The sequence below is a fragment of the Pan paniscus genome, chromosome 23, assembly GCF_029289425.2.
Source record: "Pan paniscus chromosome 23, NHGRI_mPanPan1-v2.0_pri, whole genome shotgun sequence".
Lineage (NCBI taxonomy): Eukaryota > Metazoa > Chordata > Mammalia > Primates > Hominidae > Pan > Pan paniscus.
Window position 1 is genome coordinate 33,371,563 of NC_085927.1, and position 12,334 is coordinate 33,383,896.

General features: G+C 50.8%; 1 pseudogene; it reads right to left on the reverse strand.

Moving 5' to 3' along the window:
* LOC117977413 (uncharacterized) overlaps positions 1-12,334 on the reverse strand; it is an 81,930-nt pseudogene that overhangs the window by 939 nt on the left and 68,657 nt on the right.

Consider the following 12,334-nt stretch of genomic DNA (forward strand, 5'->3'; position numbering starts at 1 on the left):
CGCCCCTGTCCCCACCAGCCCGACCACAGGACCCTTCACATCGGCTGGGTTCTTGGGGCTGCTAACACAGACTTTGGGGCACCACAGCCCCCATGCCCACTCCCGCAGCCTCTGATACCCCTGGACTTCACCTGGCGGCCATGGAGTTCTCTGCACCCCCGTTTACTCCCCGCTAGTCACCTCCTGAGTCTAAGGTGCCCTTCCTCAAATGAAGGCGGGAGGTCGACCCTTCAACAGACACCGGGCCCCAGAGGTGATGGGACTCCAGGGACAGACACATCTCTGCACTAAGAGACCCTCTCCTTTCTTGGGACTGTCCAGGGAGGGCTGGGCCTTGGGACCTCTCCCAGTTTCACCCATCCCTCTATGTCCCCATGTCCTCATGACCCAGCAGAGGCCACAGAGCTGCACCCTAGACCCAGAGCCCTCTCTGCCCTCCATTGGTCTCCCCTTGGGATGACCCCTGTGTCCACAGGCCCCCGTGTGGCCCTCCCAGCCTGGATAGGCATCCAGCCCTCAGCCTAGACCCTGGGGTCCCGGGGACTGTCTCTAAGGCCACCGTACGGCCCCTCATCAGAACCGGCCTCTGTCCCTCATTCAGACATGTGCCCTGCCCAATCCCAGCCCAGGCCCCAGGACCAGGCTGTGTCCCACTGTTGGAACCTGAAGGCGGCTGCTCCCACTGTGGGAGCCCTTCATGCCAGTTAACCTGAGACTAGCCCGCTTCCCCCAGACCCTATGGAGAAAGGAAGGGTTCCGTGCTTAAGGCTTGGAGGGCAAAGGGGAAGAAGCCCCAGAGAACGAAAACAGATTTTTGCAGAGACAGGAGAGGGTGCGACAGGCTAGGGAAAGTTGTGAGAGCCACGTACCTAAAACAGTGAGCTGGGTCCCGCTGCCAAACACATGCTTCACTGAATTATGCTTGGATTGAAACCCCCGGGGCCAGCACCTGGCACCAGGCCAAGAGCCGCGCCGGAGCAGGAACCTGCTGGGAGTGAGGGGCACAGGGCTGCAGTGTGAAGGCTGTGACCCAGGCACAGGGCAGGGGGGTGGCCAGTCCCCCAGTAGTGTCCCCCAGTAGTGTCTCTGTGCCTGTTCCCTGAGGCAGGTGCCACCCACAGCCTTGGAGTCACCCCGGCATGTGTCCCCCTCTCTGAAGCTGTTGGTGCTGATGGCAACGCTGGGCCCAGTAGGTCCCAGCAACTCCCTGAGTGACACATCCCCTCAGGCAGCTGTGCCGTGTGGCTGAGGAGTCCTCAGCTGGCTCGGACCTGTCCACCTCACTTGGCCTCATTTTAAGGGCCTCTGAAATCTGCCACAAGTGGCCCCAGTCAAGCCAAGTTGACTTGCTCCCTGGACCAGGACACTGGGTCATTCCTGACTCAAGAGGAGAGTCCTCTGCTTTTGTATCTACCCATGGAGATGCAGCTCAGTCTTTGTTCATGAAGCCTTTTCTGATCATTCATTCCGTCTGTCCGTCCATCCATCTGTCCATCTATTCATCTGTCTTTGCATCCATCTATCATCTGTCCATTCATCCATCTACCTAACCATCCATCCATAAATCCATCCTGTCTACCAGGCACTGTTTCATGTGCTGGGGACATGGTATGGTCCCCCAGGCTCTCACCCCCATCTCTCCCAGGTCATGGCCAACAAGGCCCTCCTCATGGTCATGTCCAAGGTCCTTCTGCTGTACCTGGTGTCTCCACTGGATGTGACACGGGGCGGGCCCCTCTTTCCAGTGACTCTTTTCCCCTTGGGGTCTGAGACTCCCCTTTCCTCTTCCCCTGGCATCTGCTTCTCCACGGCCCATGCCTGGCAGCTGACTCCCCAGACCCCACCCAGACCTCTTTCTTGGCCATCTTCACACTCTGTGACCCCCACTATCGCCCACATGGTGAGGCTGGAGTCTATCCCAGCTCCAAACCCTCTCAGCTCCTCAACTGCCTACTGACCTTGCCCAGTGGGCTACCCAACAGGAGCCTCAAACTAATCACGTCCAGAGGAGATGACCACCTTCCCCCAGCCCAGCTCATTTTCCGTCTTCATCTCAACACAATGACCATGGGCGGTCTCAACCCCACAGCCAGAAACCTGGAGTCCCTGGATTCAGTCACCTCGCCTCCCACACTGAAATGGCTTCTGCGTACTTAGCTACTGCATCTAGACATTCCTTTTTTTTCTTTGAGACAGAGTCTTGCTCTGTCACCCAGGCTGGCGTGATCTCAGCTCACTGCAACCTCTGCCTCCCACGTTCTAGACGATTCTCTTGTCTCAGCCTCCAGAGTAGCTGGGATTACAGGTGTGCACCACCACACCCGGCTAATTTTGTATTTTTAGTAGAGGCGGGGTTTCACCATGTTGGCCAGGCTGGTCTCAAACTCCTGACCTCGGGTGATCCCCCGCCTTGGCCTCCCAAAATGCTGGGATTAGAGGCATGAGCCACCGCACCCGGTGACATTCCCTTTAAAGCTAAAAGAAGGCTCAATATAATTAAGAAACAATAAAACCACCTTCTGAGACTCTAAAACCACAAAAAGTGTGAACTTTGCTTTTCTGGATTTTAATCTCAAACTCTTTTTGGTACAAGGATTTGGTGTTGAACTGGGGCTTACTGGGTGCAAGTTCCCTGCCAGGGGTTCAGACCAGAGTGTTTCTACCTTAGAAGCTGGGCTAGTAATTGGTATTGGTTTTGTGTGGTAAATATAAGATTTTAAAAATATATTTGTTGACACAGGGTCTCGCTCTGACACCCAGACTAGAGTGAAGTGGCGCCATCACAGCTCACTGCAGCCTTGATCTCCTGGGCTCAAGCGATCCTCCCACCTCAGCCTCCTGAGTAGCTGGGACCACAGGCATGTGCTGCCATGCCCAGCTAATTTTCTTTTAATATTTTTTTGTAGAAATGGGGACTCACCATGTTGCCCAGGCTGGTCTCGAGCTCCTGGGCCTCCCAAAGTGCTGGGATTATAGGCATGAGCCACCATGCCCAGTGGTATTTTATTTTTCTTTTCTTTTTTTTTTGAGACGGAGTCTTGCTCTGTCACCAGGCTGGAGCGCAGTGATGCGACTCAGCTCACTGCAACCTCCGCCTCCCGGGTTCAAGCAATTCTCCTGCCTCAGCCTCCAAGTAGCTAGGACTGCAGGTGCGTACCACCACACCTAGCTAATTTTTGTACTTTTAGTAGAGTCAGGGTTTCACCATGTTGGCCATTATGGTCTCGAACTCCTGACCTCGTGATCCACCCACCTCAGCCTCCCAAAGTGCTGGGATTATAGGTGTAAGCCACCGTGCCTGGCCTTTATTTCTTATTTTCAAAAAAAAATTTTTTTTTTTTTTTTTGAGATGGAGTCTTGCTCAGTCACCCAGGCTGGAGTGCAGTGGTGGCATCTTGGCTCACTGCAACCTCCACCTCCCGGGTTTAAGCGATTCTCCTGCTTCAGCCTCCAAGTAGCTGGGACTACAGGCGAGTGCCACCACGCCTGGCTAATTTTTGTATTTTCACTAGAGATGGGGTTTCACCATATTGGTCAGGCTGGTCTTGAACTCCTGACCTCGTGATCTCCGTGCCTCAGCCTCCCAAAGTGCTGGGATTACCGGCATGAGCCACCACCCCCAGCTTTTTTTTTTTTGACTGAGTCTCACTCTGTTGCCCAGCCTGGAGTGCAGTAGTATGATCTCGGCTCACTGCAACTTCCGCCTCCTGAGTTCCTGGGTCCAAGCAATTCTCATGCCTCAGCCTCTCAAGTAGCTGGGACTACAGGCATGCACCACCACACCCAGCTAACTTTTCTATTTTTTACAGAGACAGGGTTTCACCATGTTGGCCAGGCTGGTCTCGAACTCCTGACCTCAAGTGATCTGCCCACCTGGGCCTCCCAAAGTCCTGGAATTACAGGCGTGAGCCACCATGCCCAGCCCCAAAAAAATCTTTACTCTTTTAAAACTATGAGAATATAACAATGAAGACAATTAAGGAATAGACAAGTACATTTAAGAAGTGCAATATTGGGCTGGCCTCCGTGGCTCACACCTGTAATCCTAACACTTTGGGAGGCCAAGGTGGGCAGATTGCCTGAGCTCAGGAGTTTGAGACCAGCCTTGGCAACATGGTGAAACCCCGTCTCTACTAAAAATACAAAATTAGCCGGGCATGGTGGCGCATGCCTGTAATCCCAGCTACTCGGGAGGCTGAGGCAGGAGAATTGCTTGAACCTGGATGGCAGAGGTTGTGGTGAGCCAAGATTGTGCCATTGCACTCCAGCCTGGGCAACAAGAGTGAAACTCCATCTCAAAAAAAAAAAAAAAAAATTAGCTGGGCATGGGTGTGCGCCTATAGTCCCAGCTACTCAGGAGGCTGAGGCAGAATTGCTTGAACCTGGGAGGTGGAGGCTGCAGTGAGCTGAGATCGTGCCATTGCACTCCAGTCTGGACAACAAGAGCAGAACTCCATCTCAAAAAAAAAAAAAAAAAAAAAAAGAAGTGTAATATTGGCTGGGAGCGGTGGCTCACACCTGTAATCCCAGAACTTTTGGAGGCCGAGGCGGGCAGATCATGAGGTCAAGAGATCGAGACCATCCTGGCCAACATGGTGAAACCCCATCTCTACTAAAAATACAAAAATTAGCTGGGCGTGGTGGCACACAGCTATAGTCCCAGCTACTCTGGATGCTGAGGCAGGAGAATGGCTTGAACCCAGGAGGTGGAGGTTGCAGTGAGCCAAGATCGTGCCACTGCACCCCAGTCTGGCAACAGAGCAAGACTCCATCTCAAAAAAAAAAAAGTATATTTATCTCTCCCTCTCTCTCCTGCTACATAGAGCCCCATTTCCTTTTTTTTTTTTTTTTTTTTTTTTAGACAGTGTTTCACGCTTGTTGCCCAGGCTGGAGTGCAATGGCACAATCTTGGCTCACTGTAACCTCTGCCTCCCAGATTCAAGCCATTCTCCTGCCTCAGCCTCCCAAGTAGCTGGGATTACAGGCATGCACCACCATGCCTGGCTAATTTTTTGCATTTTTAGTAGAGACAGCGTTTCTCCATGTTGGTCAGGCTGGACTCGAACTTCTGACCTCAGGTGATCTGCCTGCCTCGGCCTCCCAAAATGCTGGGATTACAGGTGTGAGCCACCATGCCCAGCTCCATTTTTATTATTGCAGTAAAACATACAGAGCATCAATATTTCCACTTTAACTATTTTTAAAAGTACAGCTCCGTGGCACTAAGTACATTCACACTGTTGGGCAACCTTCACCACCATCCATCTCCAGAACTCTTTCGTCTTCCCAACCAGAAACTCTAAACCCATTAACTACAGTCCCACATTCTTCCTTCCCTCTCGTCCCAGTAACATCAAATCTACTTTTTGTCTATGTGAATTTGCCTATTCTAGGTACCTCATAAAAGTGGATTCAAATGACATTTGTCCATTTGTGTCTGGCTTATTTCACTAAGTATAATGTCTTCAAGTTTCATCCATGTTGTAGAACAGGCAGGTGCCTGTAACCCCAGCTACTTGGGAGGCTGAGGCAAGAGAATCGCTTGAACCCAGGAGGCGGAGGGTGTGCACCTGTAATCCCAGTTACTGGGGAGGCTGAGGCACGAGAATTGCTTGAGTCCAGGAGACTGAGGTTGCAGTGAACTGAGATCTCACCACTGCACTCCAGCCTGGGTAACAATGAGACTGTCTCAGAAAAAAAAAAAAAAATCAGTGCTATTTTATCTTCAGTGTGTTACGATTAAACTTCTATAATTGTCTATTGCACTAAGTTTATTATTTGTATTAAACTTTAGATTCATGGGGTACATGTGCAGGTATGTTCCATGAGTACATTGCAAAATGCTAAGGTTTGGGCTTCTAGTGAACCCATCACCCAAACACTGACCATAGTACCCAATAGGTAGTTTTTCAACCCCTTCCCCCTCCTTCCCTCCCCACCTGTGGAGTTCCCAGTGTCTGTTATTTCCATCTTTATGTCCCTTTGAACCAATTGTTTAGCTATTTATTTATTTATTTTATTTTTTTGAGACAGAGTCTCTCTCCTTTGCCCCGGCTGGAGTGCAGTGGTGCCATCTCAGCTCACTGCAACCTCCCCCTGCCGGGTTCAAGCGATTCTCCTGCCTCAGCCTTCTGAGTAGCTGGGATTACAGGCACGCGCCACCACACCAGGTGAACTTTTGCAATTTTAATAGAAATGGGGTTTCACCATGTTGGCCAGGCTGATATCAAACTCCTGGCCTCAAGTGATCCACCTGCTTTCCCCTCCCCACGTGCTGGGATTATAGGCATGAGCCACTGCACCAGGCCTATTTTTAAATAATACTTAATTTTCTTTCATTTTATTTGCTAATAATTTACAGTAGAATTATAAAATGATGTTGATTTTTTTTGGGGGGGGGACAGGGTCTCACTCTGTCACCCAGGCTGGAGTGCAATGGCTCAATCATGCTTTGCTGCAGCCTCAAATTCCTGGGCTCAAGTGATCCTCCCATCTCAGCCTCCCGAGCAGCTGGGACTACAGGCACACACCACCATGCCCAGCTAATTTTTCTATTTTTTGTGGAGGCAGGGTCTTGCTATGTTGCCCAGGCTGGTCTCAAACTCCTGAGCTCAAGCAATCTGCCTGCCTTGGCTTCCCAAAGTGCTGGGATTACAGGCATAAACCACTGTCCCTGGCCTAATAATGTAGAATTTTACTTAATGCTTCATAATATGATTTTAAAAGTTTGTATCTGAAATGTATTTAAATATGTAGTTTGATCTTTTGAAAAACATTTGAATTCCTAACGGATTATAAAATACTAGTTGTGCCCAGGAGGTGGAGGTTGCAATGAGTAGAGATCACGCTGCTGCACTCCAGCCTGGGTGACAGAGCAAAACTCTGACTCAAAAAAAAAAAAAAAAACAACTAGTTGTGTTAGGGTTCAAACCAGAGAAGCAGAACCAGTAGCAGAGATACACAGATTCATATATAAACATATAGGGACACACATCTGCATAGATTTATAAAAGGTTGGCTTCTGGCCGGGCACAGTGGCTCACACCTATAATCCCAGCACTTTGGGAGGCCGAGGCAGGCGGATCACCTGAGGTCAGGAGTTTGAGACCAGCCTGGCCAACATGATGAAACTCTGTCTCTACTAAAAATACAAAAATTAGCCAGGGGTGGTGGTGCATGCCTGTAGATCCAGCAACTCAGGGGGCTGAGGCAGGAGAACTGCTTGAGCCCAGGAGTTAGAATCTAGCCTTAGCAGCATAACAAGACCTTGGTTCTAAGAAAGATTTAAAAAATAGTCCGGCCGCGGTGGCTTACGCCTGTAGTCCCAGCACTCTGGGAGGCCAAGGCGGGTGGATCGCTTGAAGCCAGGAGTTCAAGACCAGCCTGGCCAACATGGTGAAACCCTGTCTCTACTAAAAATACAAAAATCAGTTGGGCGTGGTGGCACATGCCTGTAATCCCAGCTGCTCGGGAGGCTGAGGTGGAAGAATTGCTTGAATCTGGGAGGGAAAGGTTGCAGTGAGCCAAAATCACGCCACTGCACTCCAGCCTGGGTGACAGAGCGAGACCCTGTCTCAAAAAAATAAGAAAGATTTTAAAAATAAAACACTTTTAATTTTTTAATTATTTCTTTCTTTAGCAGCACATTGAGAAGTTAACTTACAGTTTTAGAATTACAGACAAATTGCCAAGATAGCACAGAGTTCACATATACCCTTGTACCTGGCTTCCTTGTTATGAACATCTTAAATTAATAAGGTAAATTGCTACAGTTAAAAAACCTGGCTGGGCATGTACCGCACGCCTATGATCCCAGCACTTTGGGAAGCCAAAGTGGGAGGATTGAGTCTTGGAGTTCAAGACTAGCCTGGGCAATACAGTGAGACCTTGCTTCACTTAAAAAAACATGTAAGGTCAGGCGCGGTGGCTCATACCTAAAATCCCAGCACTTTGGGAGGCCGAGGCGGGCAGATTACCTGAGGTCTGGAGTTTGAGACCAGCCTGACCAACATGGAGAAACCCCGTCTCTACTAAAAATACAAAATTAGCCGAATGTGGTAGCGTATGCCTGTAATCCCAGCTACTCGAGAGGCTGATGCATAAGAATCGCTTGAAACCAGGAGGTGGAGGTTGCGGTGAGCTGAGATCTCACCACTGCACTCCAGCCTGGGCAACAAGAGCGAAAATCCATCTCAAAAAAAAAAAAATTTTTTTTAATGAAAAAATTTTTGGAGAGATGTGGTCTTGCCCTATTGCCTAGGCTGGAGCACGGTGGCACAGTCACAGCTCACTGCAGCCTCAAACTCCTGGGCTCAAGCAATTCTCCCTCCTCAGCCTCCCTGGCAGCTGGGACTATAAGTGCATACCACCATGCTGACTAAAAGAAAAAACAATTTTTTTAGAGAGGTGCGGTCTCACTATGTTGCCCAGGCTAGTCTCACACTTCTGACCTCAGGATCTTCCCACCTTAGCCTCCGAAAGTGCTAGGATGTGATACCATGCCTGGCCCCAATAAACCAATACTGATACATTATTATCAACTAAGGTTCATCTTGATTCAGATTTCTTTACTATTTCCCCTAATCTCCTTTTCCTGTCCCAGGATCTCATCCAGGACACCATACTATGTTTAGTTCTTAAGTGTCCTCAGGATTGCTGGAGTGCAGTGACTCCATCTCGGCTCACTGCAACCTCCGACCACTGAGTTCAAGCGACTCTCCTGCCTCAGCCTCCCGAGTTCCTGGGATTACAGGCACCTGCCACCATGCCCGGCTAATTTGTTGTTTGTTTTTTTTTTTTGAGAGGGAGTCTCCCTGTCGCCCAGGCTGGAGTGCAGTAGGGCGATCTTGGCTCACTGCAACCTCCACCTCTGGGGTTTAAATGATTCTCCTGCCTCAGCCTCCCGAGTAGCTGGGATTACAGTTGTGTGCCACCACACACTATTTTTTTTTTTTTTTTTTTTTGAGACGGAGTTTGAGATGGGGTTTCACCACGTTGGCCAGGCTGGTCTCGAACTCCTGGCCTCAGGTCATCCACCCACCTCAGCCTCCCAAAGTGCTGGGATCACAGGTGTGAGCCACCCGCCCAGCTTGGCTAGGTTTTTTTTTTTTTTTTTAATGCAGTAGCTGGGGTCTTGCTATGTGCCCAGGCCTCCCAAAGTGCTAGGATTACAGGCATGAGCTGCCGCTCCTGGCCTAGGAGGTCACTGTGATACCCTGTTTGAAGGGGACAGGGCCTGGACAGGGCAGAGGCTGTGACAGGGGCCCCCTCTTCCCTTCCCATCTATGACTCTCAGTGTCCTTGCCCAGTTTTCTCCACTTCCATTTTATTTTTTATTTTTAGAGACAGGGTCTCACTCTGTTGTCCAGGCTGGAATGCAGGGGTGTGATCATAGCTCACCACAGTCTCAATTCCTAGGCGCAAATGATCCTCTCACCCCAGCCTTACAAGCAGCTGAGACTATATGCATGGGCCACCACGCTGGGCTAGTTATTTTATTACTGGGTAGAGATGGGGTCTCCCTGTGTTACCCAGGCTGGTGTCAAACTCCTGGTCTCAAGCATCCTCGCACCTTGCCTTTCCAAAATGCTGCGATTACAGGCGACCCCGCTCTGCCTCTCCAGTCCCTGACCATCCCCACTGGCCAGCCCTGGAAAGCCCAGCAACAAGGGAGCCAGGCTGGGGCAGGAAACACGTAGCAGCCTCCTCTCGTGCCCACTTTATTTGGGGGCAGGCGTGGGAGGACCTAGGCCTGCTGTGCCTGTAGTAGCGCCCACATCTGGCACATCTGCCAGTCGACGCTGGAGTGCTCAGTGCCATCCAGGGCACTGTACTGCTCCACGCTGTGCCTGTACTCCCACACGCGGCTCACGTCGCCTGAGAACAGGGGGCTAAAGAGAGGAAGAGGTGGGCCAGGGTGCCAGGCCACCTGGAGACAGCGTGGGGAAGGGGGTGGGCCGCACCTGATGGTCTGCAGCTCCCGTAGTCACAGCTGGTTGAGGGCAACCCCCTTGGTCTCGGCCATGAACGTGGCTTTCCTTGGAGGCCTCGTGGGCCTGGTGGAATGGCATCTGGGTGCCGGGCAGAAAGGTGGCACTGAGACAGCTTCGTCCATGCCCTGATTTGCCTCCACTGCCTGCACCCTGTTTTTTTTTTTTTTTTGGATACAAAATCTCACTCTGTTGCCCAGGCTGAAGTGCAGTGGCCTGAACTCACCTCACTGTAACCTCCACCTCCCTGTGGGAGAAGAGGAGCAGGGGCTCAGGTGGAGGCTCGGGCAAGGCCTGCCTGTGACACTGGGACCCTGCAGGCCTGGGTCACCCCTGGAAAAAGTGTCGTCCTGCAGCACTCCACCTGAATGAGGGATCCAGTGATCTCCCAGGACAAATCAGTCTTAAGGGAAAAAGAGGCTGGAAGTGGGGCCATGCGAACCAAGGACTAGGTCTGAGCTGTGGGGCCTCCGGAGCTGAGGGTTTGCCAGGAACACCCGAAGGCTGAGCCTCTGTCACTCAGCATCTCCGAGCTGAGGCCAGAAGAGGGGAGGAGGCCCGTGTTGGGTATGACTTGGCCATGGGAGGTTTCGTTTGAGGACCCCAGAAATAGCTGGGGCTCATTCAAGGGCTGCTCTGACCAGCTGAGACACCCTGCTCCTCATTCAAGTAGGTAGGGCAGAGGCAGAGGTGCTGTGAGTGATGGTCCTGTTTTCTTATTGTTTTGTTTTTATTTTCAGAGACAGGGACTTTTCTGTTGCCCAGGGTGGAGTGCAGTGGCACGATCATAGCTCACTGCTGCCTCGATCTCCTAGGCTCAAGTGATCCTCCTGCCTCAGCCTCCTGAGTAGTTGGGACTACAGAGACATGCCACTATGTCCAGCTAATTTTTAATTTTTTGTAAAAATGGGGTCTTGCTATATTGCCCAGGGTGGTCTGAAACTCCTGGGTTCAAGCAATCCTCCTGCCTTGGCCTCCCAAAGGGCTGGGAATACAAATGTGAGCCCCACACCTGGCCTGTTTTTTGTTGCTGTTGTTGTTTTTGAGACAGCGTTTCACTCTTGTTGCCCAGGCTGGAGTGCAACGGCACGATCTTGGCTCATTGCAACCTCCGTCTCCCAGGTTCAAGATTCTCCTGCCTCAGCTTCCCAAGTAGCTGGGATTACAGGCGCCCGCCACCACGCCAAGCTAATTTTTTGTATTTGTAGTAGAGATGGGGTTTCACCGTGTTCACCATGTTCACCAGGCTAGTCTCGAACTCCTCACTTCAGGTCATCCACCCGCCTTGGCCTCCCAAAGTGCTGGGATTACAGGCGTGAGCTACTGTGCCCGGCCTGTTGTTGTTTTAAATAAACCAGCGTTACTGAGATCTCATTCACAAATAATTTACCCATTTTAAGTTCACATTTTAGCATACAACCATCACCAAAACCAGTTTTAGAACATTTTCATCACCCCATAAAGAAATTCTGTACTCAAGGCCAGGCATGGTGGCTCAAGCCTATAATCCCAGCACTTTGGGAGGCCAAGAGGGAAGGATCACTTGAGGCTGGGAGTTTGAGACCAGCCTGAGCCACATAGTGAGACACCCCGTTTCTACAAAAAATTTAAAAAACTTGCAGGGAGTGGTGCACACCTGTGGTTCTAGCCACTCAGAAAGCTGAGGTGGGAGGATCATCTGCGTCCAGGAGTGTGGGCCTACAGTGAACTATTACCGAACCACTGCACTCCAGCCTAGGTGACAGAACAAGACCTCATCTCTAAAGACAATTTAAAAAGTTACAAAGTTAAAAATTAGGCCGGGTGCAGTGGCTTATGCCTCTAATCCTATCACTTTGGCAAGACAAGGCAGGCGGATCACCTGAGCTCAGGAGTTCGAGACCAGCCTGGCCAACAAGGCAAAACCCATCTCTACTGAAATAAATACTAAAATTCGCTGGATGTGGTGGTGCACACCTGTAATCCCAGCTACTTCGGAGGTTGAGGCACTGGATTTGCTTGAACCTGGGAGGCAGAGTTTGCAGTTAGCCGAGATCGTGCCACTGGACTCCAGACTAGGCGACAGAGTGAGACCCTACCTCAAAAGAAAGAAAAAAAAAAATTAAACCCTGAACTCAGTAGCAGACACTCCCTGTATCTCCTAGCAGCCCCGCCCCACCTACAGGGTGACAATTTGTGTGCCCTTGTTTCCCCCCAGGTCTGTGAACCAGGGGTCACAGGGAGTTGAGGAAGAGGAGGGGTCTCTGACAACACATCAGAGACTCCTCAGCAGCTCCCCATCCAGGTCTGCAAGGATCAAATCCAGTCCCAAAGACACCAGGTGAAAGCCTGGGATGAGGCCAGTA